The sequence below is a fragment of the Hemicordylus capensis genome, chromosome 1 (genome assembly GCF_027244095.1).
Source record: "Hemicordylus capensis ecotype Gifberg chromosome 1, rHemCap1.1.pri, whole genome shotgun sequence".
Classification (NCBI taxonomy): domain Eukaryota; kingdom Metazoa; phylum Chordata; class Lepidosauria; order Squamata; family Cordylidae; genus Hemicordylus; species Hemicordylus capensis.
This window is the reverse complement of record NC_069657.1, coordinates 170502261-170527513: the sequence shown is the minus strand read 5'-3', so window position 1 is coordinate 170527513 and position 25253 is coordinate 170502261. Positions and strand designations below refer to the sequence as shown.

The 25253-nt window shown below is 42.2% G+C and overlaps 1 long non-coding RNA gene across 1 annotated transcript; it reads left to right on the top strand.

The window, feature by feature from the left end:
• The first annotated feature begins 12824 nt into the window (after positions 1 to 12824).
• On the top strand, positions 12825 to 24526 carry LOC128340415 (uncharacterized). Its single transcript, XR_008313697.1, has 3 exons — positions 12825 to 12906; positions 22854 to 22925; positions 24239 to 24526. It is a non-coding gene; the product is annotated as an uncharacterized LOC128340415 (long non-coding RNA).
• Positions 24527 to 25253: the final 727 nt, after the last annotated feature.

Here is a 25253-nt window from a genome sequence, read left to right as displayed (position 1 = left end):
CAAATTACATGGGATAGCAGCAGACCTGTTTATTTGAACCTGGGTCAACTCCAAGCACCTATGAAATGGAAGGTCAGCTCTGGTTTTTAGCACAAATGAGGTGTGCATGGGTGAGGGAAGCTAAGCACTCGCCACACTCATAGCTTACCTCCCAGAGAGCCTCTCTCCCTACAACTTGTCTCTTGGCCAAGGTGACTTCCCGGATCAAAGCTCCGCTGAATAGAAAAACACCTGGGTCAATAAACTTAGAGGAGGTGAGTTACGGACAGGGAGAGGATTTAAGCACTAGCACCCCTTTTATCTAAAAATTGCCCCCCCTTCCTTGTCTAAACATGGCAGACGCATGTTCAGACAAATGGATCTGCCACCATCATATTGAGTTTGCTCCTCTGTAAGAGAATAATGACAGGGAGATGACCTGGAGGAAGCTGGGGAAAGCTAACTAATGATTAAATGTCTAGAAACTCTGAAACCTGTGGCCAATTCGTTCTGCCCCATGGCCACCACAGCCAAGTGCCATTGAAGGCCACTGTGCTCAGAGTGAGTTAATTATAACCAGAGCTAAAGCCATGAGGCAATACTTGCAGCCTGGCTAACCCACTGTGAAGTCCTAATGTATTCACTGTGTATTTCACAGATTCCCCCCCCCCCCGACTGTACTATACTATATGTCTGGCTGGCTCTTAGTTTATAGTACAGAAGAAAATAGCATTTCATAAACATGCATACTGTGAGGAAAACCTTTCTTGTCCAATACTGAAATCTTAGCATTTAGAAAATGCTTCTGAAAGAAGCCCCGTGAGCACATTCTCTCTTTTATTCAATATGTAACCAAAAAATAGTGCTGTGTATGAATTTTTAAAATCAATATCAACCCTAAAAAAAAATGATGAAAAAATAATCTATTTCTCTTTCAAAATTACTACCAAGCATGCTGATACTCTGCCAGATATTGGTAAAGCTTTTCAGTGTAGTAAATATTGTTGACATACTTTCCCTGACTTATGAATGCAGGAGAATACAGCTAGTTCATAGCCCATTTCCTTGAAATACACTCCAGTATGACGAGCCATGGGAAGCAGGAAATAAAACAAGGCCTTATCAAACTTCCCACCTGAACATCTAGATCAGTAAAAGAAGAAGTGATTGAAGCTGTGGTAAAATGTTTTAAAGCAGGGGAAGAACTGTAATCTCTTACACGAGGTCAAATGTGTAAAGAGTGAAAACGAGCCCGTTCGCCTGTGAATAAGGTATGCATAAATATTGATTAGATGCGATGAAAAAGCCTGACAATAAAATTATTTTAAAATTAGAAGGCTACATTACTTATTTAACATATCAACCAGCCTCCAGAATATTAAGATGGCCAAGCAGTAGCCGGGTATGCAAAAGTGGTACAAAATGGAGGATTGCTGGAAGCTGGTCAATTGTAGTCGAGTGAAGCCTGATATACCATGGAGTTTTGTTCCCTACAGCATCCTCATAGAAACTATTTCCACTTTCACCTTTTATTAAGTGGAACGCCATTGATCCAACAGGAAACAATACTGTTGACTCTTTGGGCCACATTTGTCCCAACTCGCAGTACCAATTCCCTGGCAATGGCCACAACACTCCTGTGGTCCTGACTCACTGCTGAAAAATCCACTCCTGTGGTCCTGCTGAAAAATCACATTAGCGTTGTATTTCAGGGAACTGTTTTTAAATGGTGTTGCTTCTCAAGTCATGAGTTCTTAAACTAAAGGTGAGAGGTTGCTGACATAGGGACAGATACATGACTGAAGGGAGAAATGAAATATTCTCTGTTGTGCACTCAAATCTGTCCTTTTTTTGCCTGCTTCTCTAGAAGGCATTGGGCTGGAAAGGAGGATCCAGACAGCCTCTGTAAGAGGATTTCACTTTTTCCTGCTTTATTTTCCTGGACCAGTCTGTCCCTTTCCTTCCAAGGAACCTAAACTTCCTCTCATAGTAAAATGACTATTAAGAACAGTAGCCAGCGTGGTGTAGTGGTTAGAGTGCTGGACTAGGACCGGGGAGACTTGAATTCAAATCCCCATTCAGCCATGAAACTAGCTGGTGACTCTGGGCCAGTCACTTCTCTCTCAGCCTAACCTACTTCACAGGGTTGTTGTGAAAGAGAAACTTAAGTATGTAGTACACCGCTCTGGGCTCCTTGGAGGAAGAGCGGGATATAAAATGTAAAAACAAACAAAAACAAACAAAATACCATACCACCTCTAGAACCCTCTAATCTAGTCCAGAATGTCCTCATGTTAGGACTGAGGCTGATAAGGGACAAAACCATCCAAAACCAACAAGCAGCCACCCCTGAAACATTCCATGCTTAGCGTGTTCTTTCTGTTCTTATAGGCGTGGTCAAGGCAGGAAGGGATAGCTCTTACTCTTGGTGCTCCTCTAAGCAGAGACCCACAAGATTGATCCCATTTGGAATTGTCCCTTTGGAGTTCACCTGCTAGTGGTGATACACCACACACAAAGTAATGTGTTCCATCAAGTCAGTGTCGACTCCTGGCGACCACAGAGCCCTGTGGTTGTCTTCATACTGTAAGGGAAATATGCCTGTATCCCATGCATGGATTAGTCCTCCACGCAAATGATGTCATGGTTAGCCACCCTGCTGCTAACCACTCAGCAGCCATGCACTTCAATGGTGTCAAGCTAACAGCACCCATGCATTCATCACTACCTTGCAACGGCTCTGGTCAGCACCCTGGATCTCAATGCAATAGCACTCAGCAGTGGGCACTTGTAACCCCCAGCAGCTCTTCATGAGCCATTGCTGCTTATGCCTCTAGTGAGAAAGTATGCTTTTTCCGTGGCATGTTGTCTTTGTTCTTTATACTAGCTAATAAAGAGGATTCTATAAATTCGGCAACCCATAAGTCAGTTCCAGTTGACTTCTGAAGGCATTTTATAAGACTGCAAGTAAAGATGAAATCTTGCCCCATTGATCCCTCACTGCCTACCTGTCCGACGTGTTCTCTGTGCATCTCTTGTTCTATCCATTTTCCCCTTCAAAACTAATCTCTCTTCTGAACACTTTCATGTAACAGGTTGCTTGAGATATCAAATGTTTGTTTGTTGTATCTATTGATGTAGTTGTAAGTCTTGCACCTGCTGTCTTGACATTCCCCACAGTGTATAACTCAAGGCAGTATCAAGACCTCTTCAGAAGCTAACCGGCTTTATTCTCCTTTACATTGAAAGAGTATATTGTTGTGTCTGATGTCTGATTAGTCTGGATGGGTCTATCAATGTGGTTTTGCCTAAGTGACGCCTAATGGGCATCAAGGATTTGACACAAAAGACCCTTAATAGCTGTGGATGTTTTCTGAATGAGCAATCCATCCACAAGTGGGTAGAGGAGGGACTGCTTAATTTAAGGGAATTCTTGTGTTTGAACCAGCCAAAAAAGAGACTAGATGCTTGAAGGAATTATCTTTCTGTAAATAAGTGTATACTGGAACAATTACTCTGTGTAAAGAGGTGATCCTTTTTGTTTTTGGCAAGTGGGGAATGCTGCCTATAATACATCTTTGAATGGAAATCATTTAGGACAGTACTGCACAACTTCAGCCCTCCAGCTGAAGTTGGACTACAACTCCCATCATTCCTAGCTACAGCTGTGAATAGTCAGAGATGATGGGAGATGTAATCCAAAATCTGCAGGAGGGCCAAAATTGTGCAACCCTGATTTAAGGGGTATATAAGAAAAATGTATGTTTTGGTTTTTGTTAACTTACCCATTTATCCTCTTTCCCAGAGAAAGCTGTAGGCCATTTAGAGTTGAGTTGCTTCCACACTAGAGTCCTTTAGCAGTGCTGAGGTATTGCTTTTCAGCAGCTGGTTGCAACTGGAATTCAAATTGGCATTTACTGTGTTGCATTATCAAGGAATGCCCATCCCTTCAACACTGTAGTACAAATCATTCTATAATGCGTACTCAGAAATATGTTCCCTACAGCAAGGTTCCTGCTGCAACTTTAATTAATAACTACCTCCTTTCAGCTTCTGCCCTATTATTGCTTCCTGTTCACTGTGGTAATGGCAGAACTAATTAATAGCCTCCTTAAGGAAAGGAAAGATTGTGCCGTCAAGTCAGTGTTGATTCCTGGCAACCACAGAGCCATGTGGTTTTCTTAGTAGAATACTGGAGTCGCTTACCATTGTCTTCTGCTCAGTATGAGATGATGCCTTTCAGCACTTTCCTATATCACTGCTGCCCAATATAGGAGTTCCCCACATACCAGTGGGGATTCAAACCAACAGCCTCCTGCTCTCTAGGCAGGTTGCTTCCCCGCTGCTGCTCCTTAATTGGTAGGTTTCTGTTTCCTACAATGGGGAAGGGTCTAATTACTGATTTCAGACTGATTCTATGCCTGTGCTACAGAGGAAGGGCAATTTTTGCAGATCTTCTGTTCCTAAAGCCTACTGTGCCTCTCATGCAACCCTCAGGGACCTATTCTCAGAAGGCACAGTGGGCTTCAGGGGGAGGGGAGATTGGCAAAAATGGCCCTCCCCTTTGTAGTACACATGCACAGAGTTAGTCTGGATGTTAGCCACTGATCGGAAATCACTCTAGCTTTGTACTAGATGTCAAAGATGTTTCCTCTTTTCTTTTTAATTGTGAAATAGCAATATTTTACTACAGAAGAAAATACAATGAAAGGAAATCAGCAATTGAATCTTCCCTGCCACCGCAACGGGAATAGGAACTGACTAATAAAGTGGCAATTAAGCGTCTATTCATTAGTAATACTTTTAAACAGGAAACAATATCATGGATAGAAGATGCAAACAGGAAACTACCACAGCAGCCCTGAATAGCCTCAATATTGCTTTTCCAATCCACACTGGACAGGTTGGGGCTGCAACTTCATTTTAAACAAAAAGCACCATCGTAAATCATGAAAGAAGACAGAACAACACAGAGCAAAATTGGTCTGGGGACCAGGCCTTCTTTGCGAGGAGATGGTGTTAAGAGTCAGCTCCCTGATTGCTACTGATGGGTCTGCCAGTGTGGTTTTGCCAAAGTTCGCATGAATAAAAGTCAGGGATTTGACATAAAATAATCTTAATATTATTTAATGGCCAAGGATGTTTCCTAAACCTATGGGATAGGGACTGAAATGACTATTTGGCAGGTGTGTATAAGAGAGTAGTTGGCAGTTTTGAATTTGGAAACAAAGAGGTCATTCACACAATCAAAAATGTGTTTTGCCCAGGTTTAGGATCTGTGTGTGCTCCCAAATTTCAGTTGTGTGGAAGCAAGGTAAGAGGAAAACCTGGGTAGAAGTGACTGTGAGGAAGCAAGGAAGGAGGAAAACCTGGGTAGGTGGCTTTTCCTCCTACCTTGCTTCCACACAGTCACTTCTACCCAGTTTTCCCTCTTACTTTGCTTCCACCAAACTGAAAATTGGGAGCACAGCACACAGCTCCCAAGACTGGGTAGAACACAGTTTTTGATTGTGTGAATGTCCTCAAAGAAAGAGAGACAGAAAGAGTTGTGAACGGGCCATAAGTGAAGTATGGTACTGTACCTTGGTGTGCAGGGACTCTCTCTCTCCCTCTCTCTCTCTCTGGATCTGCTGCAGGGTAACAGATCTGCTGCCTTATAGGAGTGCCTGTTTGTCTCTGCTTTGCTTGTATATTTCTAAATGAAGCAAATGTTGCAGAGATATCACCAGCCTCTATTGCTTTTCAGCTCAAGGAAACAAAAGCCTGCAGTGCTGCCCCTGGAACATCTCTAAAGGTAGTGGGCAGCATGCAACAATCCACAAAGGTAGGTTCCTTCTACTCAGGTGTTACCAGTAGGGCAGGAGTTAATTTGATTTCTATACCGCCCTTCCAAATATGGCTCAGGGCAGTTTACAAAGAGAAATAACAAACAAATAAGATGGCTCCCTGTCCCCAAAGGGCTCACATTGTAAATATAGTGAATCAATACCTTTTATGTTCTTTTCCACTGGCGGTCCTGGGATTAGTTGGCAATGTAAATAAGTCAGAAAGCCACACAATCATTTTGTAACTGAATTGTCAAACTTTCTTTGCATATTTAGAAGGACTAGGAGTTGACAGTTCGTACATGTCCCTTCTACCAAGAATAAGAATATGTTAAAACAGAAATTAATTAAAGATAACAGCTTTTTAAAATTAATTAATTAATTAAATTGTGCAATGAGTGAAGGTCCTAAGAAGTAATTTTTTCCTATACTTTTTATTGTTAATTTTTGCAAAACTTTCACCTACACATAAGGAAAACTATCCAGAGTTATGAAGCGGAGCTACATTGTTGAAATAAGTGCATCTGGAGCTGATGAGCTAAGGGCACATCTGCATGTGGGCTTCCTCCCCCCCCTCCCCGCCTCCAGAAATGGCCAGCAGCCACCACTGCAGAGGTGCATCCTGCACTTCCTGATCAGCACTACAAACAGCTCTTCACTCAGGCATTTCTCTCTACCTCACTCACTGCTATTCAAAAAGACCCACAAACCTCTCCCTTTTTAACTGCATGGCCCTTTCTAGATGGCAGAGCACATTGACCAGAGCAGGAGGAATCAGCAAAAATCGCCCTCTGCCTATGCATGTCATGCTTGGCTAAACTTGGGGGAGCCATGTTGTGCAGGGACGCAGGTCCCTTACGGTGGTAGACAGGTGTGCAACATCTAGGCCACTGTGTGCATGCAGTCAGGTACACTCATCTGGAATTAACAGGAAGGGCTTCCTGGCTGGAATCAGTACAGAAGGCTGCTGTGCTCTATCAGTGCCCCTGAAGAAGAAGATCCAGTAAAAATATGTTGGACCTAAATTTAAAAAAATAAAATAAAATAATCTTATGCACCTTTGGAGTTTTCCTTTCCTGTTGCTTCTTTCAGGTTGGAGCGTATTGTTTTTGAACAGGCTTGAGCCTGTAGAAACTGTTCATGATCATAGTGGGACTATAAAAGCTTTGTGCAGAAGTGTCTTTTTTAAATGCTAAAAAAAGGTTGCCAACCTTGAATCGCCAGCATTCTATAGCAGGAGGAGAAGGCTTCCCATTACCTCACCATGGATATGGGAGTATTGATTGTGGATTGAAGGGATAAAGAAAAATACACACACCCTATTCACAGTAGGGCAATGACAGAATTCTGAACAGTCCTTGTCAGTCTCAGCAACTTTGTTAGCACCGATATGATATTTATACTCAAAAGTTTTTATTCTGGCCAGTTTCTACAATGAGTGATGCTTTCAGCTCGCACCCCCTCCGGAATGGAGGATGAGTCCTCATATGAGCTGGATTTACCCCAAAGTCCCTGCGAACAATCAGGGACCAGTACACACACCTGATTCTCCTTTTCTCTGAATTACTGCTGCACATTCTAGCTTGGCTCAAATTATGTCCGGGGTAAAAAAAATTCTCTATTTGTGGCAGCTTTTAAAAAAACAAAACCCAAGCTTTCTGGTATGCCATGCTGCTTCTCCTGTGATGTGTGGAGGGGCCATTGCCAGGAATTTAAAAATATATAAGGGGAGAGTGGTACTTTTTTTAACTGGACGGATGGTGCAGCCAACATACAGCATATAGGTTGTGAGGAACCACCGCCGATTGGCTTCAGGAAAAATAAAAGTTTGTTTAACTATTTGATACACTCTGATATGCCACAGGAAAGGTTAGTTATGTCAAGGGTTAAGGGCCATTTCAAATGTGGAATGTGTGCTGCGTGCAAGTTTTCATTGCCCACTAAAGTCTTTCAACATCCTACTGGCAATTATGTTAGCCTTTGGAAGATTTCTCCAGTTGTAATTCTGCTTATGCCATATATGTTATTATGTGCCCATGTTTAAAGCTATATGTTGGCTGCACCATATGTCCGATTAAAAAACGTATTTTAGAACATTACTACAGAATAAAGAATGGACTATTAGAGGCACCACTCACAGAACATTTTTTGCTAGCTGGTCATCAGCCTGATGACTTTAAATTTGTGGTGATTTCCACCTTTAGAAAAGAAAAATTTAGATACTGTAATGTTGATCAGGAGAGGAGAACTGGTCTTGTGGTAGCAAGCATGACTTGTCCCCATAGCTAAGCAGGGTCTGCCCTGATTGCATCTGAATGGGAGACTTGATGTGTGAGCACTGCACGATATTCCCCTCAGGGGATGAAGCCGCTCTGGGAAGAGCAGAAGGTTTCAAGTTCCCTCCCTGGCTTCTCCAAGATAGGACAAGATTTTTTATTTTTATTTTAATAGGACAAGATTTTTTTTTATTGAACCAACAAACTACCAAAGCATACAGTACGTTGCCAAAGCACAATTATATACAAAGTGGTTGTTTGTACATGATATATCTACAAAGATTTACACACAAGGATTTGGAAACACACAAGTTATGAAGTATATGCAGGTAGTACTGTAACTCGGGGGTGGGGGATTTCAAGGCACATCAGGTAATCGGGGGGGTTACGTCCGACGTCCATTTCCACAATTTGTCCCATTGCTGTTTAGAAGAGATACTCTTGTCTTTTTGCACATAACCATACAAACTATTCCAGAAGAGATTTACTGTCTCATCTGCGCAAACCTCTTGGTCGTGTCTTCCCTCCCTATTCCTATGCACGAGCATTGCATAAATGACATACAAGTTTACTAACCTGATTACGAGAAGGGGAACGTTCCAATTCCCTAGTATGGGGGCACCCGTTCCATCCCGTTTCCTTGAAGGTTTCTTTCTGGGACCTCGAAAGGAGGTTCTATCACTCAAACCCAAGGTTAGTTCTTCCCAAGTCTGTTTTTCCAAATCAGGCCACTCTAACAGCTTGCTTACTCCCTGCCACACTCTTTTGGCTACCACACACTCTTTTAAGTAATGTGAGTGGGTTTCCCTGAATGTTTTGTCTAGCTCACTAGCTTTCTGTTTGCAGGTGATTTTAGGGCACTCTTGCTGGTCCTCTGGGAGCCATGGCTTAGCCGCATTAAGTGGTAGTACTTGATGGTATAAGCACCACCTTGTTTCCCATAAATGGAAAAGGACTTCTTTCTCTTTAAAGAGAGTGATAGGGTGATCGGGTTGCAATAAGTACTGTGAAGTGCGGTGTTTGTAGCGTTTACGTTCTAAATCAGGTTTTAAGAAACCCACTTCTAGAATCTCTCCATAAATTGTTTTCCTTAGCTGCTTAATTGAGGAGGATCCTTTAAATAGATCCGGTTCAACCTTCCATTTTTTAAGCGTGAATAACAAATCTCTCAAGTAGTCTGGGTGTTCTCTTTTTAATACTTGTGTGATATTGCCATTGAAAGATCCTTTCCCCCACCATGCTATGCCCCATGCTGACTTGCGCCAATGCAGAGCGAAAAGCGAGACCCAGGTTTTTTGCAGGAGGTTGGACATATCATGGACATTCACGAAAATCCAGTTTCCAAAATTGTAGGACATGAATTCAGTTACAAAATAGGGTTGCAGGGCAGGTAGGGCTAGGCCTCCCCGCTCAACCTTCTTAAATGCTAGTGCACGGGCCAAAGGGAAGGACGCTGTGTGCCATACTAGACGGAAGATCTGGCTTTCAACTCTCCGAAGGAGATTGAGCGGGGGAGGATAGACTACCGCCAGGTTATGCACCGGGGGTATCAGATAAGTCTGGATGTAAACCGCTTTCTGGTAAATGGCAAGGCTCCATTTTTTCCACATGGTGATTTTAAGCATTACTTTTTCTTCCCAATCTGTCCAATTTCCCCCCCAGGCTTTTTCCTTAATCCCATATTCAATCCCCAAAATGTTTACTGTATCTACCCACTTCAGTTTGGACTCGGGGCCCCTTCGCTTTTACATTCAGAGATGGGTAGGCATCCGGGGAGAGTTGTTGGCGTCCGGGGTCCATTTTAACAAATACGCTTTTGTCAGCATTTAATTCTGAGCCCGAGATCTTGCCATATTCCCAGAAGAGGTTTAGTATTACAGGGATTTCATTTTCATTCGATAACAGTAATGTAACATCATCAGCATGAGCTACAAATTTTACCTTAAACTCAGAATGGTGGTTCGGCTCTCCCATCACTCTCCCTCCTCCTCCCTCCCGGGAAGGTCTCGCAGGGCAGGGGGATAGAGAACGAGAGTCCTTGCAGATGGGGCTCTCTCTGAATCCTGATCAGGATTGGATCCAAGGCCAAAACATAAAGTAATGGGCTCAGTGGGCATCCTTGGCGTACACCCGAATGCAAAGTGATCGGGTCGCCCCGCCATCCATTAATCTGTGGTGTCACCTTTGCATTCGTATAGAGCAGCTGTATCCAAGTAACAAAAAGGGGTGGTATACCTTTAGCTTTCAACAATGTCCACAGATAATTGTGGTTCACTTTGTCAAAGGCCTTAACTTGATCCAATAAGAGGAGGTGACCTTTCCAACTTTCATTCTGTATAAAGTAAAAAATTTCTTTCAGCAGACACAATGAGTCTGTCATCTTTCTTCCCAAGATAGCGCTTGTCTGCAAGCTGTGGACCAATTTAGGGGCCACTTTCGCCAATCTATTATTTAGGATTTTGGCAAAGATTCTGTAATCAATATTTGTGAGGGTTATCCGTCTCCAGTTTTGTGGTAATGTGGTGTCACCTTTCTTGGGGGGGGAATTAAGAGGCCGTCCCCAAAGGACCTATTTAAACGCCCGTTGTCTAGGACAAAATTAAATAATTTTACTAAAACTGGTAGTAGCTGGTCTGCGTAAATCTTATAGAAAGGCCATGTCAGACAATCAGGCCCCGGGGCCGATGTGTTCTTTCCCGCTGAGACAACTGCTCTGACCTCTTCTATCGTTACAGGATGGGTCAAAGAGCTTTTTCCCCCCTCAGTGAGGGAATAGCCAAGACCATATTCATTCAGACTGCAGAACCTATCAAGATAGGATTGAATGTCCTTTACAGAAATATCCTTCAATGCATACAAGTTTGTATAAAACTGGGCCATGATCTTTAACATATCGTGGGGGTCGGCCATTAGTGGGCTACTTCCATCTGATCGCAGGCCTTGGAATGTCAAACTAGATGCATGCATCTTGTCCTTTGCCCACTCCCCTTTTTCAACTACAGACCCTTTGAAGCTATACCGCTTATTTTCTAAACGCCTGTGCCGCAGCTCATTTTGAAATGTCCTGATTGTCTCTTTGTAGCGGCGGCATGATTCCACGTCGAAGGCTTCTCCACTGTTCATCTTATCAACAATCCTCAGATGTTGGGTGATCGCTTTCTGATAATTTTTGACCCCTATCTTATATGTCCGGCTGGTCACTGCCCTAGTACGGCAGCCCACCCTCTTTTTAAGTGTCTCCCAGGCTCCCAAAAGATCATCTTCTGCCTCTAGTAGCCGAGGGATCTGTCGCCTCAGTTCTGATAAAAGGACACCTTTGAGATATTCATCACTTAACATTTTTGGGTGTAGTCGCCACAAGGGCTTACCATGTGGAATTACCTCAGAGAGATTACAAATAAATCCCACAGCCGCATGGTCTGACCATGGGGTAAGTACTAGTTTACACCTGTAGACTTCAAAAGAAGGGGGAGCCCAGAGTCTATCTAGCCGGCTAGCTGATCTTGGGTAGTAATATGTAAATTTGACTCCGGTTTTAAATTTATGTCTATACTGCGATTTAAAGTTCTCTTCGTGACGGATTGGGAAAAAATCTAAATCATTATATACCACCAAGGCCTTATCATCTAAACCCAGAGTCTCTCTCAGAAAATGTTGGAGAGCTTTTTCCTCATTCGTTAAAGAGGGACTTGAGGGGGAGACTGGGAGGCCTCCCGAAAAGACTTTCCTGTCGCTCAGTTGGGCTCTGTTATTAAAATCCCCTGCGATCAGGAGGTGGTGCTTGGTGTCACATATATCTTTTAGTTTAGCCCAAAGAGCCTTCCTAAGGTGTGATTGTACCGGGGCATATATGGCGCAGAGTCTAAAGGCTCGGTCAAGCCTTAGAGTGGTTGCCGAGCTTGGGTCACCCCTGACAGTAAAGTCTACATACATTAGTCTGCCCTGATCAATTTCCAATACCCTCTCGATTTTGAGATCAGGTCTGTCTTTAAACAATATCGCTACCCCTGCATTGCCGGGGTAGATGGGAGCATCATAAGACCAGAAGGATGGACCCACTGTCCATTGCTGTTATGCCGAAAAGCGGTGGCTCTCATTTTCAAAATGGGTCTCTTGCAGAACATAGATGTGATAGTTCCATTTTGTTAAAAAGTGTAGGATCTCTTGCCTATGATTTGGTGACCTTAATCCATTAACATTCCATGTAAGTATATTATAGGAATTGGCCTGACAACCCATGATAGGAGGGTGTAATGTGTAAGGCATGGACCCATTCAGACAAAGAGTCACTGTTCACGTAGAAGTGAGGCAATAGAATAGTAGGCATTTGTTCCTTAGATCTCAGATCGTGTCAAGTATTGTTCAAAGGGGCTTATTGGGTTAATTCAACCCTTACCTCCATGTCTTCCATGATAACAGATAGGGCTGAGAGAGATTCCTGCCTGCAACCTTGGAGAAGCCACTGCCAGTCTGTGAAGACAATACTGAGCTAGATAGACCAATGGTCTGACTCAGTATACAGCAGTTTCCTATGTCCCTATGATCCAATAAGATGGTTAAACAGACAAGAATCATTTTATATACACAGATTAAATTCCCTGTCACCTTATGGTTTAAACATGCCACTTATCCTGTTTTTTGTAATTGTGGTGCCCTAATTAAGCGTGATGAGTGCCAGATAGTGGCTGATTAGGAGGTTCAGCAGCTGAGAATGATAGAGAGTGTTATAAAGCTATAGTAAGAGAGCTTGGTCAGTTCATCCGAGCAGGCTTGATAAGACTGGGTGTCAGCTTGGGCAGCAGTTTGTGAACTGTTGCACCTTTTGGGTAATTATCTTTGATGTTAACATATGAATTTCAGTACATTGTATAAATGTTTTCTTTTATGTATGGTTTGTGTTTTGTATTTAGAAGGACTCTGTCTAACTTCCTAGGAGAAATCTAAAAATGTTGATACAACCTACACTCCCTTTGGAGGAGTTGAAGAAACATTTTTGGAGGATATTTTGAAGAACTCCATATACCAGGGAGGATGTAAAGTTTATCACGTTTGGGACATAACAATTGTTCTTTCACTTCTGAGGAAGCTCGTTAGGAAACAAGGACTTATCGTGAAACCTTGTCAAGTGATTCATGTATATTCAGTGTTTTACAATAATAAGTGACTTATATTAATGAAATGATTCAAGAAGTTCCATTCTTTTGTATATTGGCATTGTTTCTATTTCTTGTATTGGGTGGTATTTTTTTCTTTGTTATTGCCAGGAATTTGGCTTTTTTCAAAACTCGCACTTTCGCAAGCCTAAATGAAGGAGAGTTTGACAGCTGTGTTGGGTATGGTCTGCTCTGATTGATTTGCCATTGCGAGTTCTGGGGGGAGAAGGGTTGTGGCTGATTGGTTTGATTCTGTGGAGGGAGTCCAGAGGGGGAGGGAGAAATTCCTAAATTAAACGCAAGCCTCGCTAGTGCTGCTACTCCAGTCTCCTACTTTTAATTCATATATGAGTCTCTAGCTTCATCTTATTGAAGCCTGGTCACCATAGGAACATAGGCTTTACATATGCCGATGTTGTTGGAGGATGCCTGTAACTTAACAATGAAGACTACCGATTCGATGTAACTTGAGCCCTTTGTGTCTGAGCTGATTCCATGAGGCTGTATTTGTCTTCATCACAGAGAGAAAGCAATGATTTCTACTTTAAACTTCCATGGCCTCTTAAATGGTCCAGGGTGGGGTGAGGGGCATGACGTGATGAAGGCAGTCACAAAGGCAAGTTCATTATAAAAATCTGCAAAGATTTGAGTCAGATTTGGCAGGTTTGGGTTAAGCATTCTGTTGTTTGATCCGGCTGCTTGGCAACTTGTCTCGCCAGTCTTCCACAACTAGCTGTCAACAACAAGGTCTCTCACCTCCTCCTCTGAGATGTGATTGGTTGGAGGAAAAATCCAGTGCAAGCTGTGGGAACACACACAGGAAAAAGATCCATAGGGAATGTTGACAAGAACTGACCCTATGTGAACAGCCCATCTAATGACCAGAATTAAACAGCTGCAAATCTACTCCGAAGCAGATTCGCTCACCACAAAGCATGAAGCCATATCTGAATATCTCCCAGCCACAATAAATCCCTGTTTATGTGCTTGTGTTATGTGCTATTCTACCATGCTTCCTCGCTCCATTTTTAGTCAGCAGAGAAGAGATCCCTTATGCCTTAGTGCCAAGATTGTTGACTTAATACTCAATATACAGATAGAAAGTCCAGACATCTGCTGCCAACTCGCAGGTGCTGTTGCCAACTGTGAAGCAAATTGCACTATTGTATTCAAAACCCTCTGCTATAACTCTCATTCCAGCTAGATGGATAGACATGTTCTCAATGGACCAGAAATAATGCCAGAAGAAAGGCTAAATAGTTCAGCACCTAGGTCCTTCCCATCCATAGGAAAAATGAAAAGACAGTGCTTATAACCTTACTTAAATGCAGGCACTTCTGGATGCCAGAACTCAGGTATTCCAAATGTAATATAAAGTCAAATGTTAAGTTGTACTATGGACTACATCATTGTTACAGTCTCAGGAATGAAGTCTGTTGCCTGCTATGAGCTGACTTCGGCAAAGGTAGGTGCACCAGCTATTTAGACATTGTCTGCTTTGCTTGATTTATTTGCCATTAATACGTTTAGTGAGTGTATCCAGGTTTTTTTTCTTAAAAAACAATTTTAATAATCAAGCCAGATGAACAGAGCAGCAAATCAAACCGCGTTTACCATTACTATGCATGGAGATGAATGAGGTAACCACATATTAGAATATTAATGCTTGTTTATCTCAGACTGCACCTAGACATAACATTAAACAGGAATGAAATACATACAGCATTTTCAGCCATTAATCACATGTGATTTTCCACTGTCTCATATCTTTGAGAGTCCCTAGGCTGAAAAAAAGACCATGCAGTAGCTCTAGAAATCACATTGGTCTGTGTGAGTATGAGTGTTTTCCTCCCTTTGGGTTGCCAAGTAAATAAATACCCTGCTTGAGTTCTCATTTCCTTAAGAGCTCTGAGCTAGTCTGCTGCTGCCACTATGCTCAAAAGTAGTCAACTTTCAGTTCTCCCTGCTCTTAATGCAAAGAGCTGGGCCATGAAGAGGAAAGTGGCAGTTGGGTGGAAAAAGCAAGCCCAACAGCATGAAAGACCAGTCAAGTGTAGATGTGAAAAAGGAGAGGGCTAACCCTAACCCTTTAATAGTTATATGCAGAAGAAGGAACTGCTGCAGCTGCAGCTGGCCAGGCATAGATGAAAGGTTGCAACTCAACACTGCTGCATAGCTAGTAAAGGGACAGGAATGCTATCCTTCTCAGATCACCCTACTCATGCCTAAGGCTTCTTGGTATCAAAGAGTTCTTAAAGAAACAGGTGGTCGGTCTGTCTGTCTGAATGACTCTAGACAGCGGCTACCCACCCATGTCCACAAGGCATCATGAACATGTGTACAACTTGCTATCAGTACAGTAGCAGGCATAATGCCTTGTAAATAACTGAAGACACTGGCGGACACCCAGAGCAAGGGAGCATGCGCATTTTTAACATGAGCGCCCAAGCAGCACTAGTCCCCCACGCTGATACTTGTGTTTTCTGAAGCTCGACTGTTCTTGCGCAAGAGTGCTAACACTTTTGGCACTCGTGTTCCAGAAATGCTGGAACAGATGCACGTCACTTGACCCTCAGCAATGTGTTTCCGCTCTAACCGAGCACTTTTGGAGTATGGGTGACCTCTGAAATTTATTTCCGCCCTTGCACAGGAGTGCCCATGTGCTGCAAAGTGCAGAGGCCAGTGTGGGTCAAGCACCGCATGGGCATACGTTGGGAGCACTCACACTCCCTTGCTCTGGATGTTTACTATGATTCTCAATGTGTGGGTGCATTTTGCTATAGAGACAGCTGTCCGCTGCTGGGGAAGCACAATGCACAGTGGCACACAATCTTCCTTCAGTGCCCTATGCTCAGGTAGCATTTCTGTCTCAATCAAGCCAGAGTTTGAGATTGAGCGCAAAGCTGGTATCTTGTGTCCTGCCACTTATATTGCCAATGATACAAGCCACCTCTTCTGTTTCGTTGGGGGCTAGCTTCCCCGCCTCAAGAGATAGGAAAGCATGCTGTAGGCCTCTGTGCCTTCTGTCTTTGATTTTCTGTCTCAGTGTCTTGAATGTTATAAGCAGAACTGTGTCATCCCTGCATGTACTCCCTTTAAAATAACAACCTGTGTTTTATTTTTATTTTTATTATTTTTATTTATTCAATTTCTATACCGCCCTTCCAAAAATGGCTCAGGGCAGTTTAAACAGAGAAATAATAAATAAATAAGATGGCTCCCTGTCCCCAAAGGGCTCACATTCTAAAAAGAAACATAAGATAGACACCAGCAACAGTCACTGGAGGTACTGTGCTGGGGGTGGATAGGGCCAATTTTATCCTTATTTTAAATAACTTGGTACTTTTTTTTTACTCTCCTAAAAGTTCTGGTCGACAGAATTCTGGCAATTTTCCAGGTTATCTTAACAGATTTGAGCCAGATGGCAAGCTAGTACAAAACCAGCTACAGGATGCATTCTTCCTCCCCCCAGGTGTTTGTGTTTTGGGTGGGGGTTTTCTTGGGGGGGGGGCAATTGTTATACACTGCCAAGCAGAAAGTGTGGCCTTTCTCTGATTTCCTGTTTAGACTTAACATTAACGCTTGAGTCACTTTCTTACCAACTTTCAACCCTTGAGTCGATTTTCTTACCAATGGGACCACAGCTCAGTGGAAGGGCATATACACAGCCCCAGGTTCAGTCAGTGGCATCTTCAGGTAGGGCTGGGAAGGACGCCTGCCTGCACTGAGAGCCACTCTCAGTGAAGATAATACTGAACTAGATGGCCTGACTTGGTATAAGTCAGCTTCTTATGTTCCTACCAAATTGCCTTTCAAACACAATTAAGACATTTGTTCTGCAAGTTAAATAGCAAGTTAAATGGCACAGTGATGGCAAGTACTGATGCCCAAGGTAAAACAAGCAGAAATTAAAATGGCTTAGATCTTGCCAGTCCCAGATTTAGGCACGAGCTAAGGGAGCTACAGCTTAGTGCCTCATATTATGCATACCTGCCATGCCAACATGTATCTATTTTCCCATTCAAGCCTCAGAATACACCCCCCCCCCCCGCAAAAAGACTGAATTTCAAGTTTTACATAATTGGTTGAAAAATTAAAGGAGAAAGGGGGGGAAATATTGAGAGTGTGTGCTTTATTACTAGGGATGTGTGCTTTGTTACCAGTTCGGTGCCACGGAGAGGGGAGTGGGATCTTCTTTTATAAAAGGAGAGTAGGCCCTTACCTGCTCTCCACCCCCTCATAAAGCTTCCTGCTGTGGCAGAGCTTGACCCAAGAACCCATGTGCAGAGCTGGCATGCACATGGCATCAACGCATGTGCAGATGCCATTTGTGTGGTCAGCATGATATTACCTTCTACGCAAATGGCACCAGTGTGTGTTTGGATGCCATGTGTGTGCCAGCGCTGCAAATGGGCAGGGCCGGCTTTTCCTAGGAAGCAACAGACGCATTGCATCGGGGCGCCACCTACTGGGCTGGGAAGGTGCTGCTGCCGATGGAGAAGAAAAGCAACAACAGTCTGAGTGTGCTGTGCCCTCAGCCTGAGCTCCGACCCTCTCCTTTGTGTCCCGCAGCACCTGCCTGTCTCTTTCAGGGAATCTGCATACTACAAGTGGATTGCAGTTTGCAAAGATAGACTAAGCAGAGGTGGGGGGTGGACTCGGCTTCCCTTTGTTCTGCTCAGTCTGAGTCAAGAAGTCATCAAGTCAAAACAAAGGGACTCTCTTTGTTTTGCAAAGGGACTCTCAAACAAACTTGACCAGAGCCACGTAGAAAGAGGCTCTCCTCCCCTCGTTTGCTCTCTGGGCTCTAGACTCTCACTCTGTACATGCACATAGTCACTCCTCACCTCATGTGTGAGGGAGGCTCTTCAGATCAGACTGAGGAGAAAGTAGACATGATGGGGAGCAAGACCACAGGAACAGTCTGATTTCAAAGAGGAAGCATCCTTTATCATTCATATTTCAAAAACAGTAAGCAAAAATGGAGGGGTGCTTATGGGGTATGTATGTTTTGTGAAATGGGGAGATACCAGGCATGGAATCACTCTGTGTCTGTGATTCTGGGGATGGCAGAGTATTGAATGCAAAACATGCAGTGCCTGTAGAATCCAGGGCAAAAATGCAAAACTGCAGTAAGTTTTAGTTGCTTAATGCAGTATAATGTTCAATTTAATTTTCAGTATGATTATTATTTTTGAGTTAATTGAGTAGAATTTACAGGCATAGGTAGGGACTATTTTTTAAAGAGTGAAAATAAGGAGCAAGGACTACTTGAGTGTTTTGCTTGCCTGCTTAATCATGAATGTATGCACAAAACTGCTAACTTGGCAAAGAGGCACCTTTTACCATGGTGATTCTCTTTATTTAGAAGGGGGAGAGTAACTGGCCCTATCGACCCACAGCACAGTACTTCCAGTGACTGTTGCTGGTGTGTGTCTTATGTTTCTTTTAGATTGTGAGCCCTTTGGGGACAGGGATCCATCTTCTTTATTTATTATTTCTCTATGTAAACCGCCCTGAGCCATTTTTGAAAGGGCAGTATAGAAATCAAATTATTATTATTATTATTATTATTATTATTATTATTATTATTGTTTTATTAGGCACAAAGAAAAAAGCCTGTGTGTGATCTTGTGTAAGTTTCAATGATGAGATAGAGGGGAGAGGAAAAAGGATTTTGTGAAGGTGGTTGTTCATGCTGGCCAGTGAATTGCTGTGAAATGAACACCTTATTCTATGTTACACCTTAGTTTAAAGAATATGCATACGGATCTCTCTCTCTCTCTCTCTCTCTCTCCTCTCATTCAGTTCTGGACATGTAAAGGTAAAGTGTGCTATTGAGTTGGTGTCTACTCCTGGTGACCACAGAGGACAGAGCCATGTGGTTGTCTTAGGCAGAATACAGGAGGGGTTTACCATTGCCATTTCCCGTGCAGTATGATATTATGCCTTTCAGCATCTTCCATGTAGCATATGTATAAATGTGGTGTAGTGGTTAGAGTGCTGGACTAGGACTGGGGAGACCCGAGTTCAAATCCCCATTCAGCCATGATACTAGCTGGGTGACTCTGTGCCCAGTCACTTCTCTCTCAGCCTAACCTACCTGACAAGGTTGTTGTGAAAGAGAAACTCAAGTATGTAGTACACCGCTCTGGGCTCCTTGGAGGAAGAGCAGGATATAAATGTAATAATAATCTGTAAGGGACAGAGGAGCCATGCAATTTCATAACCCCATGAGAAATGAACCTGTTCTTCTATATGCCATAAATAATATAGCTTGAGAGGCAGATACTTATCTCTTCTCAGCTATCCTGGAGACCTTACTTCTTGTAAAGTCAGAGCCAGAGTTGAGGGGCTGGAGGTGAGATATAATGTTTTTGTGTGCCGCACTGTGCATGGCGCATTATTTGCGTGTAGGAACACAGGAAGATAGGAAGCTGCCATATACTGAGTCAGACCATTGGTCTATCTAGCTCAGTATTGTCTTCACAGACTGGCAGCAGCTTCTCCAAGGTTGCAGGCAGGAATCTCTCTCAGCCCTATCTTTGGAGAAGCCAGGGAGGGAACTTGAAACCTTCTGCTTTTCCCAGAGCAGCTTCATCCCCTGAGGGGAATCTCTTCCAGTGCTCACACATCAAGTGTCCCATTCATATGCAACCAGGGTGGAGCTCGCTTAGCTAAGGGGACAAGTCATGCTTGCCAGCACAAGACCAGCTCTCCTCCTATAATATCAGTTTGAATCTGTAACTGACATTTCCATCAGTTCCCCCTAATTGTCCTTTCAAGTGGCAATCACAGAAGCTGATGACAAAGGTGTGCTATCCTTTTAAATGCCACAGGCCTTGGATGGTTCTAAGCCAGGCCTGCCTTCTGACAGCTGGGATGGTTTCTTCAGCCTTGATTTTTTTTCAAACAGGCTTGGCTGCTGTTCCCTGATGGCTTGCTTGAATTCTTGCAGTCCTCAATCTTGTCTCTCTTTATTTTATTTATTTATTTATTTATTAGATTTATATACCGCCCTTCCAAAATGGCTCAGGGCGGTTCACAACATGATAAACAATTAAAACAAATTAACTATTAAAACTGGGTAGCCATTCCCCAGGTCATCAGTATCTAGCCAGCAATGACTCTCTTCCCTGGTAAACTGACTTCCTGAAAGGGAACAGGCACCTTAGCTCTTTGCCTGCCCTTCCTCCTTCAGCTCTGACTCCATCTTCAGCCTTCTTCCTAAGACTTCCGTCCCATGCAGTATCTTCCACCCAATCTGCCTGAAACCCACTAGGACCGGGGAGACCCGAGTTCAAATCCCCATTCAGCCATGAGACTTGCTGGGTGACTCTGGGCCAGTCACTTCTCTCTCAGCCTAACCTACTTCACAGGGTTGTTGTGAAAGAGAAACTCAAGTATGTAGTACACCACTTTAGGCTCCTTGGACGAAGAGCAGGATATAAATGCATAATAATAATAATAATAATAAATACATAATTATATTATATACAATGTTATGTACATAATTACATAAAATCTTTGTGTATTAAATTTTGAATACACACTAATTGTATTTTGAATTTTTATTCTTCACGATAACTAAGGGCGCTCAACAGAGTGTTGCATCTGGGCGCCAGATCCCCTAGAGCCGGCCCTGCACATGGGTTCTTGGGTCAAGCTCTTCCACAGCAGGAAGCTTTATGAGGGGGTGGAGAGCAGGTAAGGGCCTACTCTCCTTTTAAAAAAGAAGATCCCACTCCCCTCTCCGTGGCACCGAACTGGTAACAAAGCACACATCCCTAGTAATAAAGCACACACTCTCAATTTTTTTTTTCCTTTCTCCTTCAATTTTTCAACCAATTATGTAAAACTTGAAATTCAGTCTTGGGGGGGGGGTGTATTCCTCCCCACAACCTCTGATCAAACCCTCGGTTTCACTTACCTAACCAAGTTGCAATTACCTTGGTTGCACGCACCTAAACAAGAGCACAGTGGCTGCATTGTGTCATCTGGATTGGGTGAATCACCCAAACTGTAGTTAAGGGAGGAATTCTATTGGCTGGTGCAGGCTGTACTTCCAGGATCGAAAGAAGCCTGCACAGCCAGCCCCACCGCCTTTGCCAGCTCCCAGACTGAAGATTGTAATCATCTGGGAGCGCGACAGGGGGGACAAGTTACATCCAAAGGCAGCCTAAATCTTGTTGGCTGTGCCGCTGTTGACTGCTGCCTAGATGCAATAAAGTGTTTTGCTGTTGTGCAACATATATATATATCCTTCTCTGCCTCCACAAAACCTTGGGCAATACTCAAGTCTTTTGGGGGTCCAGATTCCACAGTACCAAAATATCTCTCTGATCCTAGGTGCAAAGCACATGCAACAGCTACTTCAGCCATAGCTGAGAATTTTTGATGTTCATACTAGTGACAGTGGAAAAAGGTGATACTGAGCCAAAAACCGCCCTGAGCCTTTTTTCAGAAGGGCTGTATATAAATCGAATAAATCAAATAAATAAATAAATAAATAAATACAAGGACTGAAGCTGGCCTTCTTCAGGATAAAACAGAGGAATTACCGTTTGTGTTCATGCTAGAACTTTGAAATCATTTGTTATTTCAGTTCCACAAAAGCCGCAAGGCCCTACAGGATCCACAGATAGCCCTTATATGTGCAAATCTTTACATGTCATTCTCTCACTCCTTGAAAGAAACCTGAGAAAGCTTTAATGTTATTGAAGTGAAAGCAAAAGTAGAGCTGCCTGATGTAGACTACAAGTGTGAATAAAAGGAAAATAATAAGAAAAACAAATCAATGATGGTGATGCACCTGATGCTGATAGAAGCCTTCCCCCAAGAGACAACTTTTGAGTGAAGTCCTTTATTCCTACAATGAATGCACTTGAAACCAACTTGAAGAAAAAAAGCAATTATATATGAAAATGCTGCACATTTTTTATTTTTCCTTTTTGTTGTTGTTGTTGATTTAGATGTAATAGAAGGCCAGTTGTGTGAAGGTGGAAAACTTCTGATGAAATATCCTGATGATGTTGATGTTAACCTTGTTATGGAAATAAAGCACTTCCATGGTTATATCAAACAAAATTATCCAAATAAGGGACATCTATGCCATCAGGATCTGTATCGTCACCATCAAAGATACAATTCAGTTTGCTTTCCCAAATGTACAAGAAATACTGCAGCTCTTTTTGAGTCTAATGGTAACTAACTGCTGAGGAGAAAGGTCATTTTCACAGCTGAAAAGGATCAAGAATGAACTGCAGACAACAATACTACAAGAAAGGCTTTCTGCATTAAGCTTTATGTGCACGGAAAGTGATAAACTTTGTAACCTCTCATTTGGTAGCATTGTAAATGACTTTGCTTTCCAAAAATCATGAAACAATATGTTTTAAGTTACACATAAAATGCAAAGTAGACATAGTGCAGGTTGTGTGGGGTTTTTTCCTAATATAATAATGCTGAACTGTGTAACCACTCTTGTGTTTTTGTACATTAGCATATCTGAACATTTTTTTAAAATCAAAGTATTTTCAGCTAATGATATTTATAATGCAAATAGGCTCATTGGAAGATAACTTTGCATTAGATTATTAGTTTTTCTTTTTTCTTTTTAGGTAATAAATTCTTATTTAAAAGTGAAAAGAGAAAAAGAAATTTAGCATTGTACAATCTTGAGCTTCCTACAGGTACGTGTGGAGTATTTCAGATAGCATTCAAACAAAAAGTCCCTACAACATTGGAATTCATTGATTCATCAAATACTCTAGAGCTAAAAACAAAATGCAAGTTATACAGTAATTGCCAGAACCGAGTTGTGCTGCCTAACCTCAAATTTAATAAAAACCAAATCTTGGGTGTAGGTGCAAACCATGTGCCGTATTAAAATTTATAAAAGATGCCCAGAATGTTTCATCTGTGTTATTCCTAAGGTAAGCTGTGACTTTAGCCATTGAAGCCTACTCCCATATCTTTAATGTCCATTCATCCAGTGTCGGAAGTGTCTGAGAGTGCCAATTTGCAGCATAAAGAATCCTTGCAGCTGTAATCATGTATAGAGATAACTCAGTGTATTTATCAGGTATAGAAGGTTTAGCCATGTTTAACAAAAAAAAAAAAGCTCAGGTAGATATGAAAAATTTATATTTAGAATTTTCTGCATCATAGCATGGATTTTTTCCCAGAATTGCTGTGCTTTATCGCAAGTCCACCACATATGATAGAAAATGCCCACATGCTTAAGTTTTGCATCCATTTAATCATGCAGCCTTTAATCTGTTCTGTTTCCGAGTCGTACTTCAATAGCAGTTTGTATATTTATTTATTGTTAAATTTGTATACTGCCTTTCATTAAAACAATCCCAAGGCAGTTTACAGCAAATTTAAAAACAAGATTATAAAAATTACACAGTTAAAATATTAAGCTAAAATATATATTATATAATATATCAATCCAAATAAGTTTTTCATTATAAGTACCTCAAATTCCGTTAAGTCTCTGAGCTTGCCACCTTGTTTTTTAATTTCTTTCTGTATAATCGAACTGATTTGTAGATATTGAAGCCAAGGGGGTTCTATGAACTATTCTGAAGTAAGAGTTTGAAAGGATTTAGGTTTGACTCTTCCAATAGTTAATTTTTGCATATTATATGCCTTCTCTTTCCAAAGACTAAATGTATTAAGTTTTTCTTCTTCATGGAGGAAAATATTTAAAATGCATGCCAAAGGGCATATATCCAGACTAATTTTAGATTATTAGTTTTTCATTGCATCTTTGACAAATATATATGACAAAATAAACCATTGTTATTTCTATTATTCTTTTTGTTAGAACGTTGTTGTTTTTTGATGCTATGGGGCCTTGAACTTCACCTAGCTTGGGGCCTAAGCATGTCTTAATCCGGCCCTGGATCTGGAATTACCCACAAATCCATCTACAACATGTACAGTATGATTTGTGCTACCTGTAGCCTAGAGCCTGAACCATATTATCACCTTCCAGGGACTGCAGAGCAATGGAAGGGCTGTTCCTTTGGGATGGCATCTACCACCAGCCCCTGAGTACATCTACAGTCCCTTCTGTCCCCTTCCTTGGAGGGAGAAGCCTGGAACCTGGACTATATAACTGACTTTCAGAGACCACAAGAGGCTCCCATAATCATCTCAACCTCCAACATATTGTGTACCTTACTGTGTATATAAATTGTAAACCACTTTGGAAGGCTGACTGAAAAGCAGGATACATATGTATGCATGCATAAATAAATAACCAAGAGGTGGCAGCATTTAATCAGTCTAAAATATGATAAACTAGATTAGAGTTCAAATAGAGGGACACCAATATGCAAACTAAAAAAGAAACCACAGTGGATTCACAAAGCTAATAAAGCTAGGGAATATTGTATGAAAACAATAATGATTTTTAGAGCTCCTGATAGCTGGGTTGAAGCAAACTGCAGCAGATTATTCTTTAAGGGTTGCTTGGGAGTCATGAAGTTCTGATCTGCATTTGTACTACATACACCAGCCAATAGAACAAGGGTGAGGAAAACTAGGGGAGGAGCCATAGGTGAGTGGCAAGCCACATGCTTTGCAAGCAGAAGGTCCCAGGTGACCTTCCAACTGGCATCCCCAGTAAGAAGGATCTCAGTCTGCGACCTTGGAGAGCTACTGTCAGTCACAATCGGCTCTGCTGAGAAAGATGGGCCAAGGCTCTGATTGAGTCATAGGGCAGCTATATATGTTCAAAGTGTTCTGCCTAGCTGAATCTCTCCATTTGTTCTTGTTTTACCTGTGCTTGCCATGTGAAAAACAGTGGAGAGAAAGCAGCATGAGGTCTTCAACCACACACTAGACCTTTTTGTTAACACTGCTATCGTCCGCACTAGAGTACATTAAATTTTTACAAGTTGACATAATGTCAAAAGAAAACCTATTCAGTCTCAGCATGATTCTACATATATTTACCAAGCGAAACTGTTTTCTCACACACAGTCAAAACCGCTTGTACAGCCTCA